This window comes from Papaver somniferum, chromosome 3 (assembly GCF_003573695.1).
Source record: "Papaver somniferum cultivar HN1 chromosome 3, ASM357369v1, whole genome shotgun sequence".
NCBI classification, from domain to species: Eukaryota; Viridiplantae; Streptophyta; class Magnoliopsida; order Ranunculales; family Papaveraceae; genus Papaver; species Papaver somniferum.
Window position 1 is genome coordinate 203,656,953 of NC_039360.1, and position 12,918 is coordinate 203,669,870.

Sequence of the window (12,918 nt, forward strand, 5' to 3'; positions counted from 1 at the left end):
TTTGGAAAGAAAAATAATCATAAAAAATCAACTATGTAAAACGAAGATCTCAAATAAATGATTTTCCTATTTAGTTCATACTCCCCTCATTAGGTTTAAGATATAGTGAAGCATCACTCGAGAAAACATAGAAGAACATCACTTAGCTCTCAATGCATGAGTAGTTGTGATGTTTTACAACCATCTAAAATGCGCAGATCACATCTCGACATATTCATCATCATTGGAACATCAATTGGAGTATATTCATAGCATTATACTAATGTAAGCACGAGTATCCATATTTTAGAGAAGAAATATGCTAGCTTTTTCCAAATAGTGAAGTTATACAACAACCACAACACGAGCAAAATCCTTTTATCATGCAAGCATCCGTGGAATCACCTCACAAGTAGAGACTTAAGTCTTGCTCTCATTGCAAGCACAAAATCTCACCAAGCTTTGCGACAGTGAAACCAAGAACTCTTGTATCAAAAACGAGACCAATAACAATTGTTGATCAAAAGGACTAATACATTATCCAAGAGACGTGCCAACAGGTTATGGCAGTCAGTGCAATAGCCTTGCCAAAATGCGAAGAAAAAAAAATCGTAACGTAAGCAAAAAGACTTATTATAGTAGCAAGCATATATCTTGAAAACCGTGATATAATCATCAATCCTTGTTCATATTTGACTATGAAAAACTCTCTTCCAACAGCACCAAGTGCAACCTTGTTCACAAGCTAGACAACCATGTCACTTCAGCAAGTATCTTGGGGGGCGTCTAAGTAAAATGTTGGAGCAGTTGAACTAAGGAACTTTTCTGAACCCATTAACAAGTTGAGGATTAGTAGGGGTGATGTTTGTACGGATTAATAAAGGGCGATGTTTGTACCATATAGTTTGGTATACGTGCCCAAGTTCCTCAACCTAATGATTCTACCCAAGATAAGTGTTGGACCATTTGGTAAAAAATATGGAAGAATGATTATACCCGGTCATCAATTACCCTTCTAAATTGAATGACCAAATGCATTGTATCTTTATATATATATGTGAGTTGGTTTGATGGTAAGATCAGGTATATATTCAAACCTGGATGTTAGAATCCTTAAAAAAAGTGGTGAATTAGTTTGTTGGTAAAACCAGGTACATATTCAAACATAGAGGTTAAAAATCCCTAAAAAAAGGTAGATCAATTTGCTGGTAAGACCAGGCATATATTCAAACCCGGAAATTATAGATTCCTAAAAGAAAGGTGAATTAGTTTGGACCAGGATGAACCTGGAGAGGATTTGGTCCAGATACGAATGTGTCTAGATATACAATTTCTTTACAACCTATAAATAGAAATAGAATTCCAACTGGAAAGGTTTTACATTTCTAATCCTTCTCTCCCTATAGAAACCTGCAGTCGCTCTTATCATTGAGGGATCGTGTCCTAGCGGGCACCGCCACTTTTATTTATCAGCAGTTCTTTGAGAGCCAAAGCTATAGGAGAGCTGATACATCAATTAGCAAAATTCTTTCTTCAAGCATGCATCTCGAGGAAATTATAGAATCATCCAGTGGCTGAAATATCATTATCGAGTGCAAATCTCGAAGAGTATTATAGGAATATATTTGGTACAACAAGGGTCACAAAATTAAAATATTTTTCCTCGAAAATAATAATTAATTAACATAATTAATGCCACCAACACATGGTTTGTATTATTTAAAAAAAAATAGTTTCCATTGAACTTTTTTGTTTCGTTGACATAGAGGCATATCAATCAGTTTTTTGGCTCGGGAATTGCCAAAGTTTCGTCTCTTAATCGATTCTAACTAGTTTCATCTGAAATTTCATTACTTCAACCCCATATCAACCGCATATAGATTTGATATGCTAGTAAGTAGTAAAATTATATATGTTATGACCTATAACTAATTTTTTATGTTTGATGATTCGTGTATTGAGGGAGGATATGAAAAAATCAAGTGAAGAACCTGCTTATTTGATTTTTGTTAAAGGGAGAGCAAAATGCGATATGAGGAGTGCAAAAATCGTAGTCGACTCACTAATTGTTCCCTAGTCAATATATTATCCCGACTCAGACTAAAATGTCCTTATTACTCGCATGAATCCCTCGCACACGTTTTGAAACACTTCTTTCATCTTCTTCTTTCAAAAATATTATGAACCCTTGTAAATGAATTCTATCATACAGACTTAGGTTTACTGGAACATAATGAATTTTATTTGCCGAATCTTACAGGTTCTACAAATCATTATGGTACAAATTTATGAAAATTTCAACCATTTTACATAGAAACATTAGGTTAAAAAACACATTTTAGGATTTGTTTTTCTGCAGATTAATGATATATAACACATAAAAGAAATCCACAAGATAGAAGATATTAAAGCCTTCAGGATATTGAATATATTTGTTGGTACGTGGTACCTACCAGACGAATGAATATGATCCAGCGGATTTAGTGGCTATGTGTTAGCGTGATATAAAGGGATCTAGTACTAGTAAATAAGATGAAGATTACGAAGAAAGTTTTTTGTGTTCCTCGAGTAAATAAAAACAATGATATACGATGGAGAAGTATATAATTCATTGTTCAACATCAATGTTTTAAATAACGATGCAAAATATTAAAGAAATATTAAACGTGATTACAGTGGAATGAACATAATCGCCATTAAAGAAAGTCAAGTTTTAAGTTCTGGTAATGGTGGAATAGGTTATGGTTAAGAAGATAAGTGGGTGTCGGCAGAAGGGTTAACTTTTGTTCTGGTATAAATTGTGTGCGAACAATATGTGTGGTTAACAAGGGTAAATTTGTCTGACTCATAAAAATATATTAAATCAGTTCTTATTAACGAGTTGACTACGGTTTTTGCACTCCTCAGATCGCATTTTGCTCCCCCTTTAACAAAATCGCTTGTTTTAGATGCTTCTAATTTTATCTCTGTTGGTTGCTTTTCCTTTCAAATTTTCTGAGATGCCCTAGTGTATTTACCTGAATCGATGAGAGGCTAAAAGTGGTACCCTAGGGTTTTTTAAAGTGAGTTCTGGGAGTTTGAATACAAAAAACCTCGCCTAAACCAAGAGAAGTGGTCGTACAAGGGGTGCTTTAGTCAACTAAGAGATTAAAGTTGGTATTAGGTAGGGAAGCACTGACGAAGAAAGATCAGAAAATCATAGGTTTGCAGAATAATTTCTCTTAAAGTTTCTGAGAAAGTTTTTTTTAGCTTGGTGAATAGATGACTTATTTATAGCTGAATTCTCTAATCTTAGGTCGATGAAAATATGGATAGCTTGCCGTGCAAAACACTTTTCCCGTCTTTTCAGGAAAAACTAGGGGTAAATTGGGTTGAGGTTATCCTCTTATTCTACCGCTTTTACTCTCTTTTGCGATAATAAATAGGCTTGGTATTTCTCACACGCGTGCTATAAACAACCAGACCAAAACCCTAATTGATGTATACCTCCCCTCCCCCCCCTCCAATTTATGTGCGACTGAGTCAACCTTTGGGATGATATGTTGGGATGGAGAGATATTCTTTATAGGATACGTTGGCCAAGATAGAAAAATGTGAATATGACTAGGATAAGTCACGTGAGAGACAAAGAATACCTAAGAAATATCGTGCAGAGTGTGAGAAGAGCTGAAATTGGGATCCAAATCCTCACGGTCAGTCACATATGTCATGTGGAGGTCGAACTCTAACCCGTGGGTCCCTTTGTTAAGTTTGTGAAGCTCAAGGAAGCTTATACACGTTTTTTTATAAGCATGCATGATTTAATCCCAATTTGTTAACCACAAGCATGTTTCAAAAGCTTAAAAAACGATTGTTCCTTAGGTGAGGCTTGTGCCTAAGTCTTGAGCTTGCATAAAACCTTTTGAATGAGATGATTTAGCTCGGATTTTCATGAGGTCAGTTGAGTCTTAGCTCATGAGATTGAATCTCTTCAGAATCAGCTAAGATATTTTCGAGACGGAAAGTGAGGCTTGAGTGACTAATAATGTCTCTGTGAGACCATGGGTTACTTGTCTCTGACCAGCGTATCTCGCAGGGATGTACTAGGAGTCAGTTACGACTGGGTACATATTATGGGAATGACACGATCAGTGTATCTCGAAGTATGTTCTAGGAGTCTATCAAAGGGATGTACTAGGAGTCAGTTATATTCACCTTTGTATCCTTGAGACGATTGTCGCATAACTAATTAGACTAGCTTGCATAGACAAGAATTTCGAGTCGAGAACTAATTATTTAGTTTACGAATTTCTCGAAATATAATGAATAAGCTTAATGAACATTTGTTCATACTTGATCAATTTCGGTGGAGAAAAATTTATTGTTCGGAACCAAATCATGATTCAAGTTTATCATTCGGAAATAGTCTGGAACAATGATACGTGTCATTGATGTTACTCGGGAATGTTTCAAATTGATTTAAAGAAAATACAGAACTACTATATTCATAATACAAGACGGTGTTATCAGTCTTACAAAATGAGATAACTGTTATATGTCTGAAGCCGTATTACATGTGCTTGTACACGTAGCAGTGTAGCTATATATCGACTTACAGATTTGTGTGATACGCATATTCGTATGTATATCATGGGAAAATCTGTTTGTTTCGTGATTTGGATTGATATTTATATTCGTATACAAACCATTTTAGAACTGTGGCAAGGGAACCAGGTTAAAGTATCCAAACCGGTATGCGAACTAATACAGTTCTATGTTATTGAACCAGTTTAGTATCCAAACCGGTACGCAAACTGTAAAGGTTATGTGAGCTCTGGAACCGGTAAAGTCTTAAGGTTTCCAAACTGGTTCGCAAACTGAAAAAGTTATGTGAACTCCGGAACTCAGTTTTGCACCTAAGTTTACAAACCGACACGTGCACTGAAAAAGTTATGTCAACTCCGGAACTTGTTTTTGCTCATAAGTTTGCAAACCAGTCCGCATACCATGACTCAACCAATTCACTAGCGACTCATGTATTTGTTCGTTGTGCATTTACAAACTATGTTGATTGTGTTCAAATGCGATTAAATTATTTCTATGAGATGATTTGCATTCGATCAATACTCTAACTAGCACTAGACTTATTTGATCACAAAATTGGGACTCAAGATTAATGTCTTTGTGTTCATGAAAATGAGTGTTAAGCTTTTAAGTTCAAACCGGCTAGCTTTGGCTAACCATGTTGAACATAGTCTTTGTACACAGTTCGGTTGTGATTTAATTAACCAGAGTGTGTATCTTGTTTGTGTGAATAAGATTCAAAGCTTTCATCTAAAGGTGGATATTGTTTGCTTGGTTCCAAAGCTATCTTAGCTTAAACCCAAAGCAACCTATGCTTTGAAGTCTCATCAAATTTGATAGGATCAAAAACCTACAATAAAATATTGCAAGTGCACAATATTAACTAGTAGACAATGGCAAGTATAGGTTATTCCAATGAGGAGTGTGAAAATACTACTAATAACTAATATCAAAAATAACTAATTAATAAGATGATGTTTTAACAATTTTTCAGAAATTCGGAACAAAATAAAACAATAATTACTAACAGAATGTGGGTCATGGGTTGCTAGGATTTTTGGTTTCCGCTAATTAAATCACGTGAACTCTACTAATATCTGGAATACATTCATTGTGTTATCAAATTTTGTTTCTTCACTGTAATCTCCTTCGCTTCACGGGTAGTGATTCTAAGACATTACTTATCAATCATAAATCATATCACGTCAAAGAACTTAACCAAACCACACCATATCAATTCAAAAGCATAGATAATCAAGATTATCACATGAATAATTAAATACCAAGCTATATGAAGTGAAACTACTAATCAATTAAATCATTGTTGAAAAATATTATATAAAGTGTACATGATCAAAATTAGTTTTTACCTAAACCCTAACAAGCAATTTAGCTAGACACAGCTTTCTTAAAAGCCAAAAATGAATGAAAATGAAATCTATAACTAATCATAAGCGGAATTGAAAACTTCAAATCCTAGCTATTCACTATTTGCGGCTCTCTAGCCATCCTCCCTTGAAACTGTCTCAAAAGATATGTTTATTTGCACTAGCAAATACTTCCAATCAGTTCATCTAAATTCGAAGGCCCTACCCAAATCCATTTTGCTTAACTCCGCTACAACGCTAAGTCAAATCCCCACACAAACAACTTAGCTGATACCCATCTTTCTTGTTCTTCTCTGAGTTAATTTCCCAAACACTAGGATTTCATAAAACCAATGGTAAACATTACACCACAACCCCTTATTAACGACAACAAACCGAGTCTTGAGTCTGACTTTCCGGAACAAAATTTTAAATTCAAATCAAACCAAACTCGAACTCAAATTATCATACTTAATTATTATAGAACACATCAAATCTTTCTCCATTCTGTGCGTCTATCACTTTTCTCCTCTCACGAAAATAGCTATACTGACCATCCATCCTTCATCATCCTGCATCGTTCATAACATCTCAATTTCCCCTAATCTCGGTCACATCACTTCACTCAATCTCCGGGACGTCAAAGCCACCACCAGTAAAACGCCCATTCCATTTGTTGTTGTTGTCACCAGTACTACCACCAACTCGAGAATCCATCTCCACTCATATCAAGGATCAACATGTAACCTCCAACAGGGACAGAGCTTAGTGGAAGCCAGGGGTGGCTCCCGCCTCCCCTAAAACTTTTATAATGTATTAAAAGTCCTTTATAATTCCCATTATTTCTAAGAAAAATCTATTATTATCCCCCTTAAATTTTTTTTTTTGATTAACCTTCCTTGTATAGAATTTCTAGCTCCGTCCCTGAATTCCAACACCACCAATCACAACAGTTGAATGAAACTTGGCCACATCAACAACCTTCGATTCAATGACTATCTCCGTCTCGTTGTTTGCTTGATTTATCGGCATAATCTCCCTAGTCAGCTGCTAATTCTATTTCAATTGAGCACCAAGAGATGCTCATGTGAATGCCCATACAATTTGTAACCTAAGCTCAATCTTGTTCATGCAAGTAGCCCCCACAGACAACTCATTCAACTAACACACTCATTACTACTTCCTTGTTGATTTCAGCCATGAAAACACTACTAATGCCTAATTTCAAACCCTATGAGATATCCCAACTTCATTTAATTTTTCTATCAACTGATTGCATCACGCCTCAATAATCAAACACAAATGAAATCTATCTAGTTTAGCCCCAAACTCTATTTGATAGTCAACCTTCTTGTTCGATTCACCAGCCACCACTCTGTTGAGATCTCGTCTTACATCAACTCTCCCATTTCCGTTTTGACCCAGTGAGGTGAAAGAGAACTAAATAAAATGGATTGCTGCTTCAAAGTTAAACCATAAAAGAAATGCAGTGAGGAAGTAGGCGACGTCCATTTCGGTTAGTCCCATGGTGGCTTTATGTGTCTGCACACAAAAGGATTCCTTTGATTCATTTAGTTGTTTTCTGACTGTGAAATAATGTATTACGGTGGCGGGGCAACATAAATAATTATTGACTTGCCTGCAGCACAATAACTACTTTGGTGCATTGAGTAGCGTATTGTTGATTTTAATCGCAAACGCAATTTGACCTCCAATTTCGCCATTTATTTTTCCGGTGGTTGAATTCTCCTGTATGTCCTACAAAAAACTCAAGATAATATTATCAGCAAAATAACGAGGCCTAGCTAGTGTAAATATGGGTGTAAAAATATCGTACTTACGTGCATAGTAGCTATTATCATGAATAATTTCTTTTTTCCAATGACTACGCCAAACAAACGAATCCCACAAAGCAAATAAACGAGAATGAAACATAGAATTGTCCAAAGTAAATGAAGCTCAATACTTATTTCCAGGACCCAAGAAATTTATCTAATTAAAATATGCCTATAATGCAGTAAGGATCACAACTTCCATTACCACGCATACTACCATTAGGGTTAGTCTAACAACACAACCCCATGATAGTGTACATGTAGACCACATGACTCACATATATGGTTTAGGATCCGTCAAGATCACCTTCCTTTTTTTTTTAGGCATTTAACATTTGTGACCAGAATCCAACAAAAAATAAATAATACCGCGCCATTAGTTTGCATGCATCCCTTCCTTCTCTTCGAGATCGAACATCAATTGCAATACAACAATTAAACACATCTAATTTCCATAATTGTTTTGGTTCTATTGAATTCTATTATCACAATATTATCATAAGAAACATTAATACCTTTTGACTGCACTAGCCGTCTTGATACCTGGTTCCGGGTTCTATCAAGCTGTTGCCCCGATTTAGTGAATCACATCTGATGTCTTTGAAATCATCCAACCCGAGAGCTCAAAACAACGTAAAATTAGAAAATTTGAAAGCAAAAAAATGGACTGAATAATCACAAAAACCATGATGATGATACCAAATACCTGATTATAGATTTTGATACTGACAACCCCCTACAGATATCAAAAATCAAAAACTAACAATCAGTTCGAGAATCCAAAACAATGTAAAATTAAAAACCCTATTTTGAATGCAAAAACATAAAATGAATAATCTCTAACATCATTAAAGTACCAGGTACTGTTAAAAAACATTACCCAGTTCGAATTGAATTGTTAAAAAAAACATTACCTAGTTCGAACTGGCAGACTCTCATGCACAAATCAAAACACGACTAGTTAATTCTAACCCGCGACAAAAAAAAAACTCAAGTTTTATAAGAAAAAACAGTGAGCAGAAGAAAACAATTTCATGAGAGGAAGAGGAGGGGATGCGGTGGAGAAGAAAGGAAGAATAAGTACTAGGGTTTCGTTAAAACGTCAAAGAGAGAATCAATATAGAAGTGGTTTCGAAAAAAGTCCAATTTTTTGCACATACCTTTAAAGAGTGTGCACAAAACAAATTATTTGGATCGACTGGTCTAAACCAAACATCAACAACTTACATAAATCCATTTTTTTAATTAAATTATAATCTAAAATAGGAAATAAAATATTTTTTATCCTAAAATATAGTGATATCAAACAAGAAATGTTTGAAATAGGAAATTAGGTTAAACTCCATCTCTAATGCTAGATTACAAACTCACTATCACAAGTACCATTCATATTCATCGATTTGGGACGAGGATTAGTATTATCAAAAATAAACATGATAGTATTATCATGTTCATACAATATAGTAGCATATAATGTTGCAACTGTAACAATAAAACACTCAAAGAAAGATGTTAGAAGTAAAATTTCTGGAAGCTAAATAAACACTCAAATGGACAACAAACAGAGGACAGAGTCACGTGTTCAACACGTTGTTCTTAACACAATAGTTGACTGGTACGCCCCAAGAATGAGTGATGCCTATACCCTGTGGTCAAGTTGTATCCATGATAAAACTGCCCGTTGCAAGTATTGTTAGCACTATAATACTTGCCCACTCATACGAACTCAACAACAAAGCACGGAAGAAAACAAAAAAACCACACAGAGGGAGAGAGACGAAAAGAAGAGGATAGTAGCTCTTCTGGACACAAATGAAAATGAAAGTTTCGAATTCTTTTTATAGGCAAACATAAAGGGTGAAATCAATGCACATTAATGTGCGAATCAATACTGCATGTGGAATAATGCTGCCATGATGTCGACATAATTCTGTCATCAACATTCAAAAACCGATAAGAAAATGTCGACATCCATGCAAATAAATCCGTTAAGAAAAATGTTTTTGGTAAGAGAATAAATTAACCCAGGTCACACGCCCCATATTTGAGACATAATTTATTTTGATTTTCAAAATGAATAGGAAATAAATCAAAAGAAATTTTTCCAAAAAGGAAAGTCTTGGTTGACCAAAGTCCATGGCGCAAGCACGAGCTCGATCTGTAAGCCCAAGCCCTTAGTGGAAACAATAATATTTCTGGAAGCTAAATAAACACTCAAATGGACAACAAACAGAGGACAGAGTCACGTGTTCAACACGTTGTTCTTAACACAATAGTTGACTGGTACGCCTCAAGAATGAGTGATGCCTATACCCTGTGGTCAAGTTGTATCCATGATAAAACTGCCCGTTGCAAGTATTGTTAGCACTATAATACTTGCCCACTCATACGAACTCAACAACAAAGCACGGAAGAAAACAAAAAAACCACACAGAGGGAGAGAGACGAAAAGAAGAGGATAGTAGCTCTTCTGGACACAAATGAAAATGAAAGTTTCGAATTCTTTTTATAGGCAAACATAAAGGGTGAAATCAATGCACATTAATGTGCGAATCAATACTGCATGTGGAATAATGCTGCCATGATGTCGACATAATTCTGTCATCAACATTCAAAAACCGATAAGAAAATGTCGACATCCATGCAAATAAATCCGTTAAGAAAAATGTTTTTGGTAAGAGAATAAATTAACCCAGGTCACACGCCCCATATTTGAGACATAATTTATTTTGATTTTCAAAATGAATAGGAAATAAATCAAAAGAAATTTTTCCAAAAAGGAAAGTCTTGGTTGACCAAAGTCCATGGCGCAAGCACGAGCTCGATCTGTAAGCCCAAGCCCTTAGTGGAAACAATAATATTTCTGGAAGCAAAATAAACACTCAAATGGACAACAAACAGAGGACAGAGTCACGTGTTCAACACGTTGTTCTTAACACAATAGTTGACTGGTACGCCTCAAGAATGAGTGATGCCTATACCCTGTGGTCAAGTTGTATCCATGATAAAACTGCCCGTTGCAAGTATTGTTAGCACTATAATACTTGCCCACTCATACGAACTCAACAACAAAGCACGGAAGAAAACAAAAAAACCACACAGAGGGAGAGAGACGAAAAGAAGAGGATAGTAGCTCTTCTGGACACAAATGAAAATGAAAGTTTCGAATTCTTTTTATAGGCAAACATAAAGGGTGAAATCAATGCACATTAATGTGCGAATCAATACTGCATGTGGAATAATGCTGCCATGATGTCGACATAATTCTGTCATCAACATTCAAAAACCGATAAGAAAATGTCGACATCCATGCAAATAAATCCGTTAAGAAAAATGTTTTTGGTAAGAGAATAAATTAACCCAGGTCACACGCCCCATATTTGAGACATAATTTATTTTGATTTTCAAAATGAATAGGAAATAAATCAAAAGAAATTTTTCCAAAAAGGAAAGTCTTGGTTGACCAAAGTCCATGGCGCAAGCACGAGCTCGATCTGTAAGCCCAAGCCCTTAGTGGAAACAATAATATTTCTGGAAGCTAAATAAACACTCAAATGGACAACAAACAGAGGACAGAGTCACGTGTTCAACACGTTGTTCTTAACACAATAGTTGACTGGTACGCCTCAAGAATGAGTGATGCCTATACCCTGTGGTCAAGTTGTATCCATGATAAAACTGCCCGTTGCAAGTATTGTTAGCACTATAATACTTGCCCACTCATACGAACTCAACAACAAAGCACGGAAGAAAACAAAAAAACCACACAGAGGGAGAGAGACGAAAAGAAGAGGATAGTAGCTCTTCTGGACACAAATGAAAATGAAAGTTTCGAATTCTTTTTATAGGCAAACATAAAGGGTGAAATCAATGCACATTAATGTGCGAATCAATACTGCATGTGGAATAATGCTGCCATGATGTCGACATAATTCTGTCATCAACATTCAAAAACCGATAAGAAAATGTCGACATCCATGCAAATAAATCCGTTAAGAAAAATGTTTTTGGTAAGAGAATAAATTAACCCAGGTCACACGCCCCATATTTGAGACATAATTTATTTTGATTTTCAAAATGAATAGGAAATAAATCAAAAGAAATTTTTCCAAAAAGGAAAGTCTTGGTTGACCAAAGTCCATGGCGCAAGCACGAGCTCGATCTGTAAGCCCAAGCCCTTAGTGGAAACAATAATATTTCTGGAAGCTAAATAAACACTCAAATGGACAACAAACAGAGGACAGAGTCACGTGTTCAACACGTTGTTCTTAACACAATAGTTGACTGGTACGCCTCAAGAATGAGTGATGCCTATACCCTGTGGTCAAGTTGTATCCATGATAAAACTGCCCGTTGCAAGTATTGTTAGCACTATAATACTTGCCCACTCATACGAACTCAACAACAAAGCACGGAAGAAAACAAAAAACCACAGAGGGAGAGAGACGAAAAGAAGAGGATAGTAGCTCTTCTGGACACAAATGAAAATGAAAGTTTCGAATTCTTTTTATAGGCAAACATAAAGGGTGAAATCAATGCACATTAATGTGCGAATCAATACTGCATGTGGAATAATGCTGCCATGATGTCGACATAATTCTGTCATCAACATTCAAAAACCGATAAGAAAATGTCGACATCCATGCAAAAATCCGTTAAGAAAAATGTTTTTGGTAAGAGAATAAATTAACCCAGGTCACACGCCCCATATTTGAGACATAATTTATTTTGATTTTCAAAATGAATAGGAAATAAATCAAAAGAAATTTTTCCAAAAAGGAAAGTCTTGGTTGACCAAAGTCCATGGCGCAAGCACGAGCTCGATCTGTAAGCCCAAGCCCTTAGTGGAAACAATAATATTTCTGGAAGCTAAATAAACACTCAAATGGACAACAAACAGAGGACAGAGTCACGTGTTCAACACGTTGTTCTTAACACAATAGTTGACTGGTACGCCTCAAGAATGAGTGATGCCTATACCCTGTGGTCAAGTTGTATCCATGATAAAACTGCCCGTTGCAAGTATTGTTAGCACTATAATACTTGCCCACTCATACGAACTCAACAACAAAGCACGGAAGAAAACAAAAAAACCACACAGAGGGAGAGAGACGAAAAGAAGAGGATAGTAGCTTCTGGACACAAATGAAAATGAAAGTTTCGAATTCTTTTTA